Source organism: Pleurodeles waltl, chromosome 10 (genome assembly GCF_031143425.1).
Source record: "Pleurodeles waltl isolate 20211129_DDA chromosome 10, aPleWal1.hap1.20221129, whole genome shotgun sequence".
Lineage (NCBI taxonomy): Eukaryota > Metazoa > Chordata > Amphibia > Caudata > Salamandridae > Pleurodeles > Pleurodeles waltl.
In genome coordinates this window covers 317214897-317236950 of record NC_090449.1, presented here as the reverse complement: position 1 = coordinate 317236950, position 22054 = coordinate 317214897, and the positions used below count along the sequence as shown (strand labels likewise).

At 41.1% G+C, this 22054-nt stretch overlaps 1 protein-coding gene across 4 annotated transcripts in view; it reads right to left on the bottom strand.

The window, feature by feature from the left end:
- Window positions 1-22054, bottom strand: part of LOC138261506 (ankyrin repeat and fibronectin type-III domain-containing protein 1-like) — a 1513685-nt gene that overhangs the window by 408981 nt on the left and 1082650 nt on the right. Inside the window, exon 1 of one of the 4 annotated variants that reach the window (XM_069210503.1) lies at window positions 2254-2575. The exons of 2 other annotated variants lie outside the window; for them this stretch is intronic. The gene's annotated coding sequence lies outside the window, so the exon portion shown is untranslated. Of the gene's footprint in view, window positions 1-2253; window positions 2576-22054 lie in introns of those variants that run through there. One more of the 4 variants, XM_069210502.1, reaches the window with a different exon arrangement.

Here is a 22054-nt window from a genome sequence, read left to right as displayed (position 1 = left end):
GCATCTTTGAGAATACATGGAAGGGTGTCCCATTTACTGCAAGTTAACACTTTCACGTGCATCTGTAGTATAGAACATTGAAGTATGCATGGAAAGGCACCTGAGCCAGAGAAAGTTAACTCTTAGATGCCAGTCTCTTGTACATCACCTTTGAGTATACATGTACATGGAAGGGTAACCCAATTACTATGAGTTAACTCATTCATGTGCAGTTCCAGTACGGAAGCTTGAAGTATACATGCAAGGGAGTCCCAGCCAGAGAGAGTTAACTCTTTCACATGTACACAGCACCTTTGTGTATACATGTGGAGGTATACCAGTTACTAAAAGTTAACTCTTTCACGCGTCTCTCTAGTAGAGAATCTTGAATTGCAAATAGAAGGGCGAACCAGCAGAAGCTGAGAGATAACTCTTCCAGATTGCTCTCCAGTATTGTACCTAGAATGCTACATGGAAAGGTATCACACAGGGTTTTGCATAATCCCACAGAAACCATGAAGCATAAAACGTACACTGGGTTGCCACAGAAAACCACATTAGACCTGCATAAAACAACTTCACTCCTGCGGTGACAGTTGCCACCCAGAAGTTGAGCAAAACTGCAAATCTTCCACAGTAGCACCTCCCTTCCCCGTCTAGCCAGGTTTATCTCAAAATGATGGTTAATAGAATGACGGACCCCCTCAAACCCTGGGGCACCACACACATTAGCTACATAAACACATTGGTATATCTTGGACCTTAACAGTAATGAACATCAGTAAGTGGAGTATTAAGGTTATACAACTCAGTTTTTCTAGTGTGCAATGTTCGCTGTCTGCTTTGTCTTTTTGGGATTGCTCTAGATTTGTGCGGTTTGTGGGTATGGGTTTACCCACATAGATTCTCATGCATGTGGTGGGGGAACAGGCAACCAATGCAGGCGTAGGCTATGATCTACTGCAGAGTTTCTTAACCTGGAGTCCTTGGACCCCTGGTGGTTTTCGACCCCTACTGAGAGGGGTCTGCGGTTGTTTAAAATGAGCCAACATTTGTAAACTAATAAAGTACATGGAAATATAAAAGCAGAATGTAAAAGTCAAAAGTTTGAAATGCTCTGTAAATGTGACAGAATTTAATAGTGAAGGCTAAAAATTAAGTTAGTATATTTAGCTTGATTTGTGGTAGCAGTGCAAGTACAGCAAAGAGAATCTAGTATGGACAGGCATCAGCTGAAGCACTGGTAGGCGCCAACAAGGAAGTGTGCATGAGGAACAAACAGATATATTGACATGCTAGAGTGTAGCATATCGCTGCTTCTTCGTTTAAAAATAAAACCACATTTTGAAAAACTCCAACCTTCCCATTCAAATTTACATTTTTGTACTTGTTGTGTGCGAAATAAAGAGAATATTTCATAATTTATGGACACTTGTTTCTGTATTTTTGTGGTTCAAAATGTAGAAATTGCTTAGGCTGGGTCACCAGTTTCCAGTAATGATTCCGTGGGGGGTCACAGAAGTCAAAAGGTTAAGAACCGCTATTGATCTCTTCCTGAAGGAGTGAGTGGGAATGTAGTGTATATGGGGAAAGGGGTGTGGAACATTAAAGATAGAACAGGGGCTGGTAAGAGAAGATGATTCACAAGAAGGGACAACAACTGGGTGGGAATCAGGGGAACCAGGGCGCAGGCTGAAGCAGAGAATATTTGGGTGATGGAAATGGGAGGCATGAGAAAGCGAAGTTATATGTTAAAAAGAGGTTTAGAGAAAATGGAGAGTGAAGAACGCTGTCTAGGCACTGATGGTATCGAGAGGAAAGGAAACGCGGAGAATAAAAAAAGTAGAAAAAGGTAAGGCGGTGAATTCATAAGAAAGAATGGGAAAGGTGGTGTATTGAAAAAAATCTAGGTGTTCATTTAGGGTGAGGGCGACTGGGCCAGACGAGCAACAAGGAAACAGAAACCGCTTTTTAGGAGCGGAGGTTTTTCATTTGTCAAGTGAAGCAGAGTTGCTCATCGGCATTTACTGTTGTCTTGTGGAATGTTTCATGTGGAAGAGAGTCCACGGCACAAGGAGACTTACCAAGAGTAACTGGTCTGATGGAGTGATGCAAACATTCAATGAGCCGGGGTCCCCGGGGTTGGGGGTACCCGGGTAGGCAGTTGATCACGCTGATAGTGTATTAACCCGCTGCTCGCAAGGACCCACCAACAAAAACATACAGGCAGAGAAAAATCACAGAAACAACCCTCGTGCAACACGAACCACTCACCGGATAACATACCAGGTCCCCACAGTCTGTGCCGCTCCTGCCGCTTAGCTGCTTCAGCTCGCCCGTGAACAAAAAATGCATGAAAACGTGAAAAAACCCACAAGCCCACCTGCCCCGCTAACTCATGGTGAAAACACCATTTTGGCGCCAGTTTGTCAGTCTGTCGCGGGCTCAGGTGGTTGCAGCAGCGTCGGACTTTCCCCCGACCGGAACCAACACATGCTCACCGTCTCGGGGTCTCCGTCAGCACCTATCCTTTCCCTCCCATCACCTCCGTTTCTCTCTTTCGCTCCCCGTCTGCTTTCCCTTTTTACTTGCAATCCTGTTTCTATAGAAACCAGATTAGCAGAAGGGGGGAATAAAACGGCCTCATGTGACTCAGATTCCGACACTAAAGGATCTATCTCTGCGTGCCCCTCGCTCAGTGTTTTTTCACACAACTAGTCATTGTGGCTAATCTCGAGAGGGGCTGACAGGACGCTGACATGACAGCTCAGGTTCAGAAGAAGGCTTTCAGCGATCACCATAGCCACCACCTCTGCAGACTCCGCAAGGCAGAGAGGCCCACCCTGGGTCTCCGCAGAAAACACACCGCGTGGCGCAGGTACCACAGGAGCGGTGGTCGCAGAACACTTGACATATACCTGGCACTCACCCACTGGAGAGGCCTCTCCTTTCTGCTCAGAATCCAATCAATCCTCAGAGGACTGAAGAACCACCCAGGAGCGCAGCTATCAACAGAGCTGGGGCCTCAGTGTACCCAATTTAGTTATTGCCAAACCAGCAGATGTGATGAGGGCAATTTCCTTTCTACTATTAGGTCCCTTGTCACCCTTACTGCGCCACTGGACCCACCACTTCTTCCTGGACAGCACGTCACTCACCTACCTTGAGGGGGGGTGAAGAGTGGCCGCTTACCAGCGCTTCTTCGAAACTTGTCATGGAGCTCAATACGCCCTTTAAAATGTCTAAGAAGAGCTCTGCGACCCCAACCCCTCCCCAGATAAAAATAAACAGACAAAGGTCTTCGTAGCCAAGACAAATCTTTTAAGAGGGAATGATTCCAGCTGCAAACCAAAAAAAACTTTCGTGGTTACGAAAATAATTCAACACACACTATATCAGGGGCGCAACTCGATCGACCATTGGGAGAGGAGGTGCTAACAGATCAATCAATGGAAGTAACACTTAAAGCAATGGATGGAGCTATCCTTTGAGCCAATACAAGAAAAATATGAAAAATTGTGCATTTTAAATATATTGGTCAAACTCAAGACGATTACAGCAAACATGTTTTAGTGGATGTGTCAATGTTTATAGGTTACAAATAGGTTTTAGTGGCTTTGATAATATTTAATAGACAACTGACAGAGACATCTAAAAAGGACAACTGAGTTATTTGACAACTTAAGAGTAGCTTCTACAGATATCGATACAAAGTACTTTAGGGCCAGATTTCGCAAACTTTTTGAAGGACAAGGACCCCTTTTGCCAATGCTTCAAACGTTTCTTCTGTCAAATGAAAATATGCTCATGAAATATGTTTTATTCCACTGTAAGAAAGGCACTGTTGACTGACTGGACCTCAGGTACATTTTCAGTCTGTTCTTTTGAAATTTGAAATATATGCTTGTTTGAGGCTGTACATATGTACAGGTCTCAGAATAGTGAGCTTTGTGGATTAATACATATGCTTTTGAGATGCCTGCCTTGCATGATACAGGATTGATATCTAATGCATCCTCCATTAAATAAGTGGCAAGGAGTTGGCAGTATTGATTACCACTTGTAAATTACCCTGCCAGGGATCTGTGCTATCCTAAATCAAATTAAACTAGTAAACTATCACCCCTCATTGAGCAGTTCTCACATGAGATGATTGACCTACACCCATGCAAGAAGCCACCAGCAGCGGTGTAACAAAGCACCCTGTAGCCTCTGCGGTGCCGGGTTTGGGGTGGGGCTCTCAGCACCAGCCTGAGTGAGTCCAGAGGTGGGGTCCCCTCCATGTTCTTTGCAGGGGGGCCCGTTCCAGTTTAATTACACCACTGGTCACCAGGCATAAAGGACTTGCAAAAAGTTAGTTGCTTGAAACAAATTGTTTTCTCGCATGGAAATAGTACAAGCACTCCTTAATATCTGGTATACATAGAATGTGTGGCTGATAGAAATGTCCTACTAAGACGTCACTCCAGCACAAACATAAATCATGCCTCTTAATGGCATATGTTATAATAACAAAACATGCTTTCATTGATGTTCTGAACCCCCTAAGCGCATAAAGAGTAAAATCCCCTAAAATATCAATGTGGTTATTAAATTCACCAGGAGCAAGGTGCAAAATAAAATGCAATTTTTTTTTACAAATTTCTCCAGAATTCCATTGAGAAGAATGACCTCTTTCTGTATAATGGTGTTTCCCAAAGATCTACAGCAGCAATAGCATTTAGTCTGGCCTTGGCTGAGAAAGGGATGTCCTTGACTGGCTGTTAATGGAGTGTCAAGGGTGATGAAGGCTTGTAATAATGCTTCATGAGACAGGATGAAATCGAAACAATCCAATCATGAATGACCTTGATCTCTTGATCTTCTCAATGAAAAAGAGGCTGAATTGTCACAACCTGGGAAGAGGAAATAGTGGTTTTGACACAGGGGAGATTGGAGACTGTCTGGAAAAAAGCCATAAGAGTTGAAGGCATGGGAAATAAAATTTGAAATAAAAGAGGTTTATATAGCATTAAGCAACAATTTGTAACTGTTGATGTTTATGTGGTGCTGTTTATGTGGTGCTTTGAAGGTCTGGCATATGTGTGTCTATACATACAAGTTTGTGATTTTTAAAATGCAAAGTTGCTTATATTTTACATACCGAGGTGAGTGGTTGCTGATCTGTTTTTCATCACTCAACCTCTGCCGGATATGCCTAAACTACCTGCAGCCTGTCCTACTCTCAAAACAACGATGCTTTGCTGCTTATCAGACTATTCTTGGTGTTTTCTTTAGACTAAATACCTCATGCTGGTAGATTCAAGTCACCAGAATCAAAGACAAAGGTTAAGTTAAGGGCCTCATTTAGACTCTGGCGGAGTAGGAGCATGCCCCTGCTTTATTTAGAGCTGGTAGCAGGACCATTTTTACACCCGTGAAGCCTTTGCCACCTGTGCTAGTGCAAACTTTGGACCTGGGGTCCATCTCCCAAGGGGCATCCAAGTCACAATTATGGTAGTCCCACCCTTTTGAGCGCGGAAGAACCATCACTCATTTTCCTCACCTGTGGTGTGGTGAACAGAGACAGGAAAATGTAAATGACCCCCAAAAACAGGGAGAACACTCCCTGCACGTCAGGCCATCTGTGTTTTGTATTACGAAAACAAACTCCTGCTTTGAGACTTTATTTTTCCAATGCAAAAAGTAGCCTAGTGGATACTTTAAAAACAATGTCCCTCTGAAAGTGTGCAGGGGCTGTGGTAAATGTATGCAGGAGGCTGTGGTAAGGTGGGTGTTGGGAAGGGTGTGTGTGTGGAGAATAAAGGAAGGAGGGGAGAATTTTAGTGGCAGGGTGGAGCATGTAATGCTTTCCCGTGTCTTGTCTGAGGTTTGGGCAGTGGTTATGGTAGGGGTCCAAGCTACAATGCAACGTTTTGTCACAGTGATTTTTGCTGCTGGATTTTCCGGCTGATAAAACTGGGATTGTTGTTCACATACCAAGGAAATCCAAGTGCAGGAGCACTGGGCCTATTTTAATTGTACATATAGTTATTCCACACATTGGAATTCCGCTCTGCACATTTCCTATTTTGGGCCTAGTCTTTTGTGGGCACCTTGCAAGTAGGCTGACAAGACGAGGTACGAGAGCTGATGACCTCAGTGTCCGCAATGGGAAAAAGCAATTGGGATTGATGTTGCCAATTCTTTTTAATTTAGCGATAACAGTCCCACTTAAAAAAAACACAACTGTTCCAGATCAGACCATGCCCACCTTCATGAGCTTCCCGCAGAAAGGGAAGGAAAGGGAAGAAAAGGGAAGAAGTGAGAAAGAAGCAGATTGAGAAGGAAGAACTTTTCATGCAACTCAGAGCAAAAATCTAAGTTACTGCGCTGCATTGCATGAAAGAAAGAGCAGGACCATGCCATATCTATCAAGGTATTGCACTATTAGCCTTTCTCTCTGCACCAGTACTTTAGGCTGCCCTGTGTCAAGCACACACTTTTGCACCATAGTGCAAGGGTCTATGCTTTATGACAAGTATTGGTTTTGTACTGGAAAGGGGGCATTCCTGTACATAAACTATGCTTTAATACTCCACCCACTTTGTTTGTGTGCTGTACAGTGCAGCACACATGAAAAGTTGTAAAAATGTGTGAACAGAATTCCGTTTAGAGGTTACACAAACAGATATCTACAGAGATTGCATAAGCCAACTTAGCTCTGATAACATAAAAGAGTGAATTTTCTATTGATTACTTTAATAACACGTATCCTATATTGTTTTTATGCACTTTAACCAAATGATAAACTGCACAAATACTTGGTATGAGGTCCTGTCTGAGGCCCCATCTACAGCACAGTCCAGCACATATCAGCTTAAGAACTGGATGTGTCCTGGAAGTTTCTCCTTGTGAGCTTACAAAGAAGACAGCACTCAGAATGACTTAGAGTACCAACATGTGCTCCTTTGTGCTAGCTGTTTAAACAATACTGATGAAAAGCATTCTGAGTGCTGTCCTCTTTGTAGATTGACAATGAGAGTGGGCATGTAATTGGTGCGGTGGTGAGGCAGCACCACTGGCAGTTTGGCTGCACCACATCATTGCCGAAAAGTGTATATAGTATATAGTTTTTAACCATAAAGTCCCTGTAACCTTTGCTTTTTTCAGTGAATGGTGTTGGGGGGGCAAGGGGGGTTGGCAGGGGTATGGACCCTGGGCCTCATTCCCAAATTTCCTTATTTACTCTAGGATCCTCAGTAGAAAATGATTTCAGTTTCCATTTTGATTCCATCACGATGGCATTCAGAAGTGCCACACTTTTTGCATAAATTCATATTGTTAGCACTCTAGTTGCTCCTAAGAATACGGTAAGCTGCTGATCACCAGGGTGTTAACTGGCAGTTTGCTGCTGGTGTTGAAAGTGGATGTTTCAGTCTACATGTCAGAATGTTGTAACGAAATAGAAGAGAAAGATATTTGAGAACTCATTTAAAACGTGCTGATTTTTCTGTCTACAACACTAACTATAATTTCTATGACAAAATGAGAGCCCACATTTTGTTCCTTTCTAAATTAAATGTTTTAAGTTTTACCGGTTTTTCCAGTTTAATTTAATCAAGATGGCTTCGGATGTGCAAAACTTTTGTCATATTTAAAACTGTTAGTGCTCTACTTGTTCTTTAGAACACTCTAGGATGATGCAGTAAAACTCAAGAGAACCATCTGGCAGGTTGCTCCTGTTGGAAGAAGAATAGGAAGATATTTTACAGCTCTCTTAAAACATGTCCTAATTTTTCTTTCTACAGCACTAACCATAATTTCAATGACAACACAAACCCCTCTTTTTGATCCTTTCTAAATTAAATGTTTTAAGTTTTACCATTTCGATTCAATGAAGATGGCTTCAGGTGTGCCACACTTTTGTCATATATATATAACACAGTTGGTGCTCTAAGTTTTTCTACAGGTGAATTAACCGACAAGCTTCTCCTGTTGAAAGTACATATTTTACTGAGAATGTCGGACTTCATTCTCATATGGCTGAGAAAGATAGTGTAAATTTGCAGAAAATATGTTTTGTTTTAGCTTCTGGAGCGCCTTCCATAACCTCTATGGGAAAATCATGAGAAAATAGTTCTCTCTCCAACATAATTCACGAAATTCCAGTAGGGTAAAATCACGTTAGAACACACGACAATTCCAAAAAATGACCATGCTACGATAAACAAATGATTTATTTTTTAACTAAAAGTTTGTTATCACCCTTTATACCTGCTCCTTTTTGTGTCCTTCAAAACCTGCTATTCACTACAATGCATTTCAATGGTTGCTATGAAGTGCATTGGTCCCAAGATGTCTGCAATCCCTTTCTGGTTAAAGTGCTGAAAGCCAATCAGATCTCACCATGAGATCTGTGCTTAGGCTTCGCCCAGATATACACATTTCTTTCCCCTCTAATAACTCAAAACCACTTAACAAATTAACATCAAATAACAAAAAGCAGAATCCGTGGAACAAAATCTAGCTTTCTGCTACATTTGGTGTAATTCCCTCCAAAGGTTCGGGGTATAGTGGTGTTCAAAACCCCAATGGGAATTAACATGGGAAAAATGCTTTTTTTGACCCCCCCACCTCCTTTTTCTTGTCCCCCGCTTTACAGGTCACCCCAAAGCTTTCCATGTGCAACAAGAATCACTGCCACACTGTTTTTGGAAAATTTCATGAAGATCCGTCAAAAGACACCAAAGATATAGGCAAGACAAAAAATGCTTTTCCTATTGAAACATGGTCCTAACTATACCTATTGGCAACCGCCAGCAGGTAACCTATATATGTATATATTCTCCACATTACATTTCGCTTGACCCCAAGCTCACTTTTGCGGCGTGCCATCAGGGGGGGTGCGATCCACAATTATCCACTCAGTTACTCCTCACATGAAACCAAGTCCACGATCCCATCAGCAGTAACAGTTGTGGCAACAAACGTCTTTCAGTCGTTAAGCATTTTATTATATTATGGCATACAAAACACTCAATGTGTTTCTGAGATAACCTCTCCTTGTTCACGGGTCAGGACACTTCCCCATTCACCGTCATTTAAACAACACCCTTGTGCACATTGTATAAACATTAACAACGGACTACTTATTAGTTTCTACAGAACCTGAATGCAAAACAGTTCTACCATCTTGGCATCATCATTTTGAGCCACTAATTCATTCTTACTCAATAATTTTGTTAGTTTCACCTTCACTGCTAAATAAATTTGTACCCTACTCATCAAAATACTTACATGCCCAACACATTCCTCATTTTTTAATAATATATCCCTTTCTCCTTGAAATTATATCTATTTATCAAAGTGATCCTGCCCTAGTGGTCTAACCTTATTCTCTAATCTTTAAATACACTTTAAAATTCTTTGCAAATTTAAAGGAAGGAACATTACAGCATTACTTTTTTCATTACATCATTACTTTTGAACATTATTTTTGAACATTATTCTAATCATGCAATAGCGGGCAAAAGGATAGAATAGCTCTTTTGCAAAAATCCCTTTCTTCATGTAGTTTAAAAAGAGGTTTGCCCACTGGGGCCAGATGTTTTGAGATACAACCTTTGTTGATGTAACTCATGTTGATGTTTTGTTCTTTACTCATCAATTTGATCCTTATTTGCCAGTGAGCCTGTGGATGATGTTCAGATTAGGTGCACATGCATTATGACCATTTTTATTTCATACAGTTGATGCTGGCAAATTGCTTGTGTTTGTATACTTTCATGACACACCCTAGTTATAACGATTTTTGCACTCAGTGGAGACAAACACACTGTAGGTGTACGTATACTTCCAAAGTGTTTAGTACATTGTCAAAATTATGTGTATTTGGACATTTCATGCATTAAGTACATTTGTTTGCAGCCCGGCAGGTCACATACTGTTTACTTTGATATTGTTCATAACTGTATTAAATGGCTCCCAGAGTAGCAACATGAACTTTGATTTTTATGGACCATTCTAAGATGGTGCACACACTTGTGACGGACTAGTTCATTTGTCACTGTCTGTCTTTTAATATATTATACCACACTATTTATGTTGTGTGACCAATGATATCCAATTAATGATCAAGGCAGTTGATGGTTGAAAAGCACCTGGAGTAAAATTCACTCTTCACTGCAATCTGAGTGAATGTTATTATTTCGATAGTTTGAGATTGTATACATAGATATATATATATATATATATAGATAGATATATATACATATATATATGTATATATATATATAGATATATAGATATGTATAGATGTATACACATAAGAACATACACACATATGTACATACATACACACACACACACACACACATATATATATATATATATATATATATATATATATATATATATATATAAAATATATATATAGATAGATATAGATATATACATATATATTCACAGGAAAAACAAATGTTAAAATAACATAATAGGTCAATATGTCAGTGCCAACATAGCTAACTATAACATGCACCCCCTCACCCCCTGCATTGCACTGTTTATGACCTCACATATTGTATCGCTTATGATATGTTCTATGCCCTCATTATGGCATCACTGGCGACATCTCAAATTACATCTTTGATGACATCAGTGATGAAATCACCTATCAGGCCCCCTTAGATCCCATCCCCTGGGGTGATATCAATTATAGAAGTGAGGGGGCTATGTTGCCCCTTCCTCGAGCCTCATTAGGCCCTGGTGACCCCATCTCACAGGGCTTTATGTATTTTCAAGAGAAGAGGGTCCATGTGGCCACCTCCCTGAGTCTTATTAAGCCCCGGGGACACATTCTCCACTGCCTTTTTTCATTAAAGGGGAAGGGTCCAGGCAGCCCCTGTCCCCAAGCCTTTTATGACCCTGGGGACCCCATGCCACCGGGCCATATATATTTAAAAAAATTAAATGGGAGTGGTGGCCACGTGGACCCCTCCCTAAGCCTTTTTAAGGCTTTGGGACCCCATGTCTCAGGGCTGTTATATATATTTTTTTTAAAGTGGAATTTTTCCTGAAATCTATTACAGCCCTGGGACCCCATCGCCCAGGAATATATAAACGGGCAGCGGACCACATGGTTATCCTCCCTAAGCGTATTATAGCCCTGGGTACGGCCCTCCCTCAGGGCCATATATATTTTAAAGGGGTGAGGGCCTCCCTCCCTGAGCTATTATAGTCCGGCAAGCACACATTCAGAAACCCACCACCGAAATCAAAACTTACAAAAAGGGGAGGAGTCACTCGGCCTCCATCCTCAAGTCTCTTTTGGCCCTGAGAACCCCATCCCCTGGGGCCTTTTTTTAAATTAAATGGGAGGGAGGAAGCTTGACCACACAGCCTTATTAGGCCCTGGGGACACCCCATGACATCTTTTTATACTAGAAGGGAGTGGAGGCTCGATCCACTAGACCCTGGGGAGCACACCACTCAGGCCAAAACTGATAAAAAGGGATGGAGGCTGCTTGGCCCACCTCCCCAGTACTCATTCCCAGTGCCTTTTTTATTAAAGGGGAAGAGGGCCACCTGGCCCTCCTCTCCAGACTTATTATTCCATGGGGACCCCATCACCCAGGATCTTTTTTTTAATTAAGGGGGGGCATGTGGCCCTTCTTCCCTCACCTTAATGAATGTGGCCCTGGGGGAGTGCTCTGCAGGGTCTATAATGGCTTGGGAAGGAGGGCCACCACTCTTAATAAAAGAAAGTGGCACCAGGCAGAAACTGACTATTTTATTTTAATTGTGGCCCTTTGGGGGGGGAGTCCTCTAGGTACTGCCCCCTTTGAGGGGGGCAGAGTATCCCTACCCTGCCCACATATATTTGTTTATATATTCAGGACAGGCTAAGTTCCCGAGTCCTGCAATGGCTCTCAGCAACATTTTTCTCATGCTGCTGGCACCCAATCATAGCTCTCGCTACTGCATGAGTCTGACCCCAGTGGGAGTGAGATGGCCCAAGGGAAACAAAGCTTCCTTGGCCAATGAAAAGCTTTATTTTGAAATAGTTTTTAGTAGCAGTTTAAGTGTCATAAGTCAATGTAAGAAAGTGGGTTATTATTTGGGTGGGTGACTACCTACCTCAATGAACAATCTGAACCTGTGCCAGGGTGAATCTTCAAAGTCACTAAATAAACCTGAGATCAACCGACTGTAGCTATGGCACAGATCAGACAAGCTTACCTTAAAGCCATGGTGTAAAGTATGTATGCAGTACTAAAGTTGAAATACAAAGCACAATAAAAATCCAGAATGAATTAGAAAAAAAGATTCAAATTTAATAAGCAAAATTACATAAAAATAACAAGAAATCAACAAAGGGAACTGGAACTATGAATTATTAAAGTTTTAGGGAATAGCACCAGAACATTAAAGTGGCAGTGATAGACAAGGGATGCGGTAGCCCCAAATCTAAGTGCAATTTTACGCTGACTAAGATGGTGCGCGGGTCAGATACATCAACCAGTTTTGTTCTAGTCAAAGACTTTCTGTCTTTAGTCCTGGAAGTCCCAGTCCACCACAGAAGTGCACTTCTAATACCCCCAGACATAATGAGAGGCACTTAGATACTGACAGGGTGTCAGACTGAGGCCAAACAGCAGAGGCCAGCTCAGGGTCCAGTTGCCACTGTCAGTTGGACAGTGGCAGGGTAAGGCCTCCTGTGAGTTGTCGTATCCCTATAGCTTTAACAGGGGATCAGCCTTATGACACTTGGAGTCCACTTCTTTGTACTGGGTACAAGATGGAGAATAGATCCAGTCTTTTATTCCCTTCTCTGGTCTCAGACAGCAGTTTTAGAAAGTTTAGGAAAGTTGTTGTTCTGTAGTATGGGCAGTTGAGCTGGCTGTCCTCTCATTACTCACTTAGCACTACTCTGCATTTGCAGAGGAGCTGCTGGAAGATGAATTAAAGTAATATCTCCTGAGGTTGGACTTCAATGGATTAAGAATAACACAGAGTAGGCAAGCAAAATACTGTTACTCTGACTACCTGACATCCTGAAGACCAGCAGTTGTCTACTTGGCAGAGCCAAATATGACAACAAGGTAATTGGCTGGAGATGGCTGATCCACTGCTCAGTTGAACACACGACGTTCTGAAGGGCTGAAATAATATGTGAATCACTCTGTCCAATGAATAACTGAAATGGACTTCCCTAAAGTCCTTTTTCTCTATGGAAGATTATGTATTATTTTTGAGAAAACATGAGGCAGGTAAGACAGCTAAAACAGTCTTTTGGTCAGACATAAAACAGACAGAAATAGAGCATAGGAAACAGGAGAGCAGTGGGTCCTTGGCCTCCTGTCATAAGACATACAGCACAGGTCAAAAGCATTGCAATCTTTCCTGAATGACATGGAACAAGTTTGGCACTGCATGAGCAGTGCAAGTTTCCCTTAAAGACATGGAACAAGTGTGGTACTGTAATGCAAGCCAGAGCAAGCATCCTTCAAACACATTGAACATGGAGTGGTACTGCAAAACCACTACAAGTTTCCTGTAAGTACATGAAACAAGTGTGGCACTGGGAGGCAAAATGTAATGCCTCCCTCAAATGCAACGAACAAGCAGAATTTCAGATCTGACACAAGTATAAGTGTCACAATTACACAATGTTAGACAAGAAATCAGGGATCAAACCTGCTTGGTCACCTATCCAAATTGTTTGACTCTAGGCAATTATTGTATTTTCCTGTGCCTCCTATTGTTTTCATCATTGCAAATGAGAGAACCTTGACATTAGTAAGGAAATGAGCTGTATAATATTTTCTCTTGTGTTTGACTTAATGGACTATAAAGTGTTGCTCTGTGTAGAATAAGAATGTAGGCCATATACAGGATGCACATGACAACTGACTTTCCTCTTAGTTTCCTAATGATATTGATATCAGAGTGAGGGATGGGAGCGTGCATGTTTCTAAGTTCATGTTTTCAAACTATCCCTTTTAATAAACACTTTTCAAAGTAGTGATAGAATCTGGGGCCAGATGTAGGAAGCACTTTGCGAGTCGCAAACGGCAAAATTTGCCGTTTGCGACTCGCAAATGCGTGTTTCCTATGCAGAAATGCATTTTGCGAGTCGGGACCGACTCGCAAAATGCATTTCCGAATCGCAAATAGGAAGGGGTTTTCCCTTCCTATTTGCGATTCGCAATGGTATGCAATTCCATTTGTGACCGCTTATGCGGTCGCAAATGGAGTCGCAGTTACCATCCACTTGAAGTGGATGGTAACCCATTCGCAAACGGGAAGGGGTCCCCATGGGACCCCTTCCCCTTTGTGAATGGACCCCAAAACATTTTTTCAGGGCAGGTAGTGGTCCAAGGGACCACTACCTGCCCTGAAAAAAAACCGAAACAAAAGGTTTTGGATTTTTTTTTTAAGTGCAGCTCGTTTTCCTTTAAGGAAAACGGGCTACACTTAAAAAAAAAAAAACTGCTTTATTTAAAAGCAGTCACTAACATGGAGGTCTGCTGACTACAGCAGGCCTCCATGTTAGCGAGTGCCCATAGTCGGTATGGGGTCGCAAAATGCGACCCACCTCATTAATATTAATGAGGTGGGTCTTTGCGACCCCATACCGACTCGCAGAAGGTGTCTGAGACACCTTTCTGCATGACATTTTGCGACTTGCAAATTGCGAGTAGCTAGTACTCGCAATTTGCAAATCGCAAAATGTCATTTTGCTACATCTGGCCCTTAATGTAGTAAGGTGAAATGCTTATCAAAGAAGTATATTTTTTGAATCTTGAAGACACTTTATCATATGTTTACATAATATTTGTTGTATGATTTCTCTGCCAAATGATCCCATGGCCCAGCTCATGTCTCAGGTCTTTATCTGAAGACAGGCTCTTAGAGCTTAAACTCTTATCTCAACTCTCCCTATCAATTTGTTAGCTTGCCCACCTCTACTATGGTACTATTGGCCAGATTAACAAGGCCCTAAAGTCTCTTAGTGTGGCATTAGGGTAATTTGTTTTTACGCTAATGTGGTGTTAAGGAGGCCATTCTCCTTTGCCATATTTACAAAGTGGCGCCCCGGCACCACATTTTGCCTGCGCCAGGCATAATATATGTAAGGGGGAATGTTGAAATGACCACTAAATGTGCACAGACATACAATTTTACTGATAAAACTATATTGCACAATATTGCAATATGTTACAATACGATAATGTAGAAATTGGGCTTATACAAGTATTTGTCATTTGCACATCTTCAAGTAAAGTGGCTTTATTTGTTTTGACTCTGTTAAAATCTTCGCTTCTATCACACTTTAGAATTAGACAAAAGCGCTTTGTGTGCTTTGAAATATTTGTAGTTCATTGAGAGGTATTTAAACATTGTGGGATAGAAGACAACAACATCATACAACGTTTCCTTTCACACCAGCAAGGTTTTCACCTAATTCATTTTACAAAATAATCACATTTTGCAGTATGTGAAAGTAAACTAAAGACCACTCTCGATGTAAAAAGAATAAGCAGCAATTTGAAGATTAGCCTGCCATTTGTCTGTCAACTCACAGGAAATATGACAAAATATAAAATATGACATTTAAAAACATCTTCCTTGTCATTTCAGTATATTTTTATTGTACAGTTTTTCAAACAAAAAGCACAATGGTGTAAGTAAACAATGGATAAATATCACCAGATGACATTATTGGTAATAAAACAGCAGGGACATTCCAAAGGATTGAATACATAAAAAAATACTGGAGCTAGAGTAAAGATGCATTACAGTATGTGAAACAGAATGACCGACAGTGTAACTATTGTGGTAGAATCAATAAATTGTCGATAATTTAAAGTGCGAAAAAATCATCCTGTGATCATTTTCATTGTCCAAACCACTCATATAAAAATACAAGAGAATAGTGAGTAAAGTATAGAGAGTGAAGAATTAAAAAGTATGAAAAAAAGAAATATGAAGACCTGGTGTCTTCAAATGTTGAGACTGTCTTGAGCAACATATATAGTAATTGTGCCAGAGATGCAGAGAAGTGGTTCGAATTTCTAATAAAAAAGTCAAGTGAGGACCATATCTTTTGTGAAATTTTGGCATTGCCCTCTATCAACAATTGTGAGCAGGAGTACTTCTATTGTATGTAACCCAAGCCCACCAAGTACGAAAGGAAACATGGTTAAAGTCCTTCCAATCCATAAGGATCACCTTGATAGCTATAGTTAACAATAGATCTAGGAGGTCAAGTCCAGTTCACATATTGGGAGCGGGTTAGGGGCTGAATGAGGACTTCGGATAATTACTATAAGATCCAAATCAATGTTAGTATGAAAGATTTTGAACTGATGGGACCGATTTGATTCCGAGTATGATGTAATTATGAACATTTGAAGAACATATGTTCAGGGTGGCCTCCAACTGTTTTTTGCAGGACTAACAAATTTATCAGAGAGGTGTACTTTAAAAAGTGTGTCTGGATTCCAGTGATGAAGAAGGTTCAAGTAGATCCTGTTCCATTCCTGTGTGGCCTGGGGGTGAAGGGGGCACATGCGTGCAGGCCTGTAAAACCTGGATCTTTTCGCTTGAATAGTTAGGAGGGTAGACGTTAGTGAGGTGCATAGTACTTTGTAGATTCTCGAGGCTGTAAGGCCTGGTTTAAGGCATTGACCTAGAAAGGTTATGATTTAGGTGGCTGCAGAGGGCTCAGACTGGAAATTTTACCTTTAAGCTTCAGAAATCTACAAAACTCAAGACTATTCAGAGCGTATTTTTGTTGTAGAGCAGCAAAAGAGAGAGGCTCAATATCTGAGTAAATGTCTTCAACCAAATAATTTTCAAATTAATTTCTTTGGATGCCCAGGTGGGGCCAATAAGACCTGAAACGGGAGTAAGAGATTTTTATGTTTTCACAGGGGCATATGGGGGATTTAATGAGATAGCTTCCCATTTGTCCACTACTTTTACTGCTTTCTGTGATAAAGCGACATGAGTGCTCAACCAGTATTGCGGCAACCATGATCAATGTTGTCAAACAATGAGGAAAGCGTAACTGTTGTTTTTGACCATCCATGCTGGACATATAGATGAAGAGCACAACCACCAGGAGATCTGGGTAGCCAAAAAGGCCATTTGGTAGTCGTGCCACCTTCCTTAAGGACATGCCTACGTTGTTTATGGGGTAATTTTATCTAGGGAAGAGACAAACAACTGTAAGAGGCTTCCATAGAGGTCTGACGTTTTTAGGGATGATCATAACAGTACCTTCAGCCTCTGACCCGGATACATTGCCAGATTAGGCAAAATGATTAAAGATTGCCTCTAATGGGGTGATCAGGGTGTGGGCAAAGGTTTGGTACAATCTTATTGTAATGTCACCGGGACCTGGGATTTTACCATTTGGGATACGTTTGATAGCTTCTAGGATCTTTTTCTTGGCAATTGGGTTTGCCATTTGGAGTGTATCAGTCTCTGGTAGTTCCTTTATTAGGAGGGAATTAAAAAACTCTAGACACAATTCTCTGGGAATGGGGTCAAAGGGTATATAGAGGGAGGCATAGAATTCTTTAAAATCTCTAGCAAAGCCAACGTTTCCGTTTTCATTAAGAAGCAGTATCTTTCATTGAGAAGACATGGTTAGCATTCCTTGTAACTTTCAAATAAGCAGCCACAGTTTTCCTAGATTTATTAGGATAGAGCCCTTTTTTGGCTTGGAGCCATTAGTAGGCATGTTTAAAACAACTTTGTTATATTCATACTTAAGAGTTTTGTGGTCTCAATAGAGGGGTTTTTGGTGCATTTGAAAATCAGTTCTTTATCTTTGATTTCTTAGATAAGGAAAGTAAAGTGTTATTTATCTCCTTATTTCATTTTGTCATACAGCTGATAATGTTGCCCTTAGTGGTGCATTTTAAAGCATCCCAAGGAATTACAGGGGAAGATACAGAGTTGGAGTTCAGCCTAATAAACTCCCGTAGATATTTTGCAAAGCTCTCCACATCCGTTAATTGCTCAATTACCTCACGGTCCAGGCACGATAAGCGGCTCTTAGGTTGCATTGTGGTAATTTGTAAAGATACTGTGATATTGGTATGGTCTGAAATAAGAATCGGTTCAATTGTCAGAGACACAGAGGAGTGCGTCAGGGAGGAATCAACTAATAAGTAGCCAATCCATGAAAAAGTGTTGTGTGGGGGAGAGGGAGAGAGAAAAATGAAGCCACAGCGTATTGGGTATGGGGTCTCAGGACATCTGATAAGCTATTGGACTCTCACATGTGGTGCATTCTCTTGTGTGCACAAGGTTGCATCTATATACATACGTTTTGTCTATCTAGAATAAGGTAAATAGGAAGTCTGAAATCAGCACTTATAACAATATGTACCTCACTGGCCAGTAAAGATGATTTAGGTGATAGGGTTCACCAAAATTGTGGGGTATCACTATTTAGGACATGGATGTTAAATGCATAAATCTCAAAAGTTTCACACTGCAAGCATTTTATCAACCATCTACCATCATCATCATGTTCATTAACATCGCTAGCATCATCGTGTTCAGAAGAAATTATGGAGAGACCTGATGAGCTAGAGATCATAGTAAGTATACAATTTTTCTTTAAAGCAGACACAGAACAAATTATATCTGCAACTCATTCTTGTCTCATAGACAGTGGCTTCCTATGTTCAATTATTGTTTTTTGGAACTAGTCAAATAGCCAAATGGACCACATTGGAAGAAACTAAACATAAATAGAAAAAGAATAAGAGTATATATATATATATATATATATATACCCTGCAAGAATAGAGTAAAAAAGTCCCAAAGAGACCGAGTCATATGCGAGAGGTTGGGGAGACCAAATGCACGGCATGAAACAGGGAAGGGGTTCTTCCATGTTACACTGATTGCATAAACAAGACAGAACAGTGATGTCACCTAAGGTCGCATGGACAAAAAGCGTCCCAAAGGAGTCAAGTTAGAGAAGAGTGACCATGTAATATTCACATGACATAACCGAAGTATTTCTATAATTTAAATATCTGTAGCAAACAGCCTGCACATCTCTATGTAGCAGAAACTGTAAATAAAATTGAACTGTGACATTCATATTGCAAAAGTCGCACAACACTTGGCATGAAAGAAGGTCCTTCTGATGGCATGGTAGGAAGAACAAAACACCTTAAACTGATGGCGGTAGCACATAAGATCCAGTGACTCCCCCAACAAGAATGAGCAGCAATATCCTGAGCTATTCCGTAGGAAAAATCAAAATCTTCAAAATTGGTGAACAAACAGAATAATACAGGTAGCTATAATCAGCTGGGAAGAAAACTACAGGTTATATATGATTTTAGACATCAGTAGAATGAAACCAATGGAATAAATACACAATGTTCAGGTCCATGTCTCTGATTTGTTACATTTGTTCAGGGATTCTAGATTGGCAGATTCCATAAAGACTAATCACATCCCTTGGAAATTGATCTTAAATTTCAAAGGACCTACAAAAGAGGATTTAATATGTTTGTCTCTAAGAGATTTTCTAAGGGCCATGAAATCTTTCCTCTGCTGGAATTTGTCTCTTGCATAATCCTGCAATATGGAAATCTTGGATCCTTCCCAGGTGAGAGTTTTAATCTTCCTCATGTGAGTCAAGATTAACTCAGAATATTGATGATGCCGTGGTTTGAGGATTAATGGTCTTGTAAGAGAGGCATTTTTTGATTGGAAGGTGGGTTATTCTGTGGACCTTCTCCAATTCAAAGTCTTTTGTGAAAATTTAGGCCGAGCAAAAAGCCAGGATTCCAGGAAGTCACTTGTCCTGTTGCAGTCTTCTAAGTCAGTAATCGCTTGTTTCAAGAAGGCCATCAATTAACCTGATTCCCAGAGCCATTTATTCTGAGCATTATGGTGAGCTTCCAGTGCACTGATTTTTCAGTCAGAGTTCAGGAGTCTGGTATTCAAATCCTTACAGTCTTTCCAGATTCCTGCTACCTCCACCTGTAAAAGATCGTTGTACACTTTGGTGCTTTTCGCAATGTTGTGTACCACATTCAGCTTTTTCAAAATAATATCCAAGGTGAATGTGTCATCTAGTTTGTCTTTCATTGAGGAGATCGGAATCGGAAGGTCTTGTTCAGGCACTTTTAGGATATTTTACTTTGGTAGATGTAGAGTCTGACATAGAAACAGAATCAGAAGAGAGCACCGAAAGTGAAAAATAAATCAAATTGACAAACCCCAGGAGGAGGTGAAGGAACGGTTCAGTTTGAGAGCTCTAGCATGACACTAGCTGCACATCAACAGCACTAGGAATCACTAAATTCCACTACTATAATAGATTTGTGTCCCCAGGGAAAAGAATGCAGCAGGATGTCCAAATTTGCATGGCTCACAAAAAGTAGTCAACGACTCATAGCTGTATCCAAGAGGGAATCTTTACAGCTCGAGCAGTAAATAGGCATGATATGGGTGAGCAAAGAGCAAAACCACAATATGGGAGACTAAAGTGCAAAATCTTTCCAGACCAAATAGTGAGGATGCTGGATTTCAACAGTATTCAGGTGTGCAGTAGGCGTAGTGTAGCTCTGTGTATCTTGTAGAGGATAGCAAGACTAGTATAAAGTTGAGAAATCTCCCTAGAGATAAGATTACAGTATCAGGTAAGTGAAAGCAAGGATTGGTGAGGATGTGCCAATGTGCTAGGACTCATGAATTTTAATCCTGGAGTGCCTGCTATAAAAGTATCAGTCGGGAAAGCAGTCAAGGAGCAGCCGCGTCCAGCCTCTCTTTCAGTGTGGCTTTGATATAAGAGAATCAGGGATCACAGTGTGCACGCCCAATGGCAGTGTTGAGATGCAGATGGGAGGCAGTTTTAGCCTCAACTTACTCTGGAGATAGTATGAAGCCAGGATTGGGTCTCAAGGCTCCATGGATGAGAGCAGGATAACCATGGGGCCACTGACTGCTATTGTTGAAGCTTGTCCCACTTAGTCTACACGCATCGAGTTACTCTTCGTATAGATTGGTTAGGCTGTCCTTGGGGAGCTTATTTGGTGAAAAAAACAGGTGGCCACAGCTCCCGGTGATACTGAGCAAGTCCGGTAAATATGAAGTAGAGCCCGAAACCCAAAAGGGGGCTGCCATGTTGTTCTGCTTCCAATCCATGCTCCATCTTTAATACTCGTTCACTTTCAGAACACCAGCACAGTTAATTATGATAAGGGATCAAGATGCTTATGTAGGTGGGCTCCTTCCCACCTCTGGGCCCCTGTGGGAAATGGGTAGGCATGGCAAGACACTATAGGGTGTGCGTGAGCTTCATGAGTCATCACTGGGCTTGTGTGAGCACGACAAGTCACAGCAGGAGTTGAAAGTTGAATTTCAATCCGTTATTGGTATAACAGTTCACTGTAGACTTTTCAAAGGGATATAATCACTTATATTTCTTTATTTACTGCTTTGTAAAATCACATGTCGTCAGACTCGCAGCATTTAGTGAATCACTGCAGGCTTGGAGGGAGGCGGAAGTAATCACTGGGTTTGTAATGGAATAGGTAATTGCATGGTTTCTGAGAAGAATATAGTGCTGCAATATTTAGAAAGAAATTCACTGCAAGTTCTCTTTGTTAAGTAGTTGGTTAGCGCAGGATTTGCAAGTGCAGCACGTCACCGGAACTTGTGAGTGGATAAATTTATTACAGGGTATGAAAGACGAATGCCTTAAGGTAGGACATGTGAGTCTAAGACCAAAGGGTGTAATTCAGTGGGGTTGTAGTGAGTTGAATGGGGGTCAGCCAAGAGTTACCAAGTGTAGCCCCAGAAGGATTAGCACTTACCACAAATGCCGAAAACCACTCCAGAGCCTATCTATCAACAGTGCAGCAGGTGCAGTGCCACCACAGCCCATGGTTGTCAGTACTCTCTATATTCTAATTATGGCATGCATGTTTTAGCCACTGAATCCACAAAGGTAAAATAACTGCTCTCATACTTTCAAACAGGCATGACAGAACTTGACATGTTAACTTCTTATTTAATAGTGATACTCATATTTTGGGAAAGAATG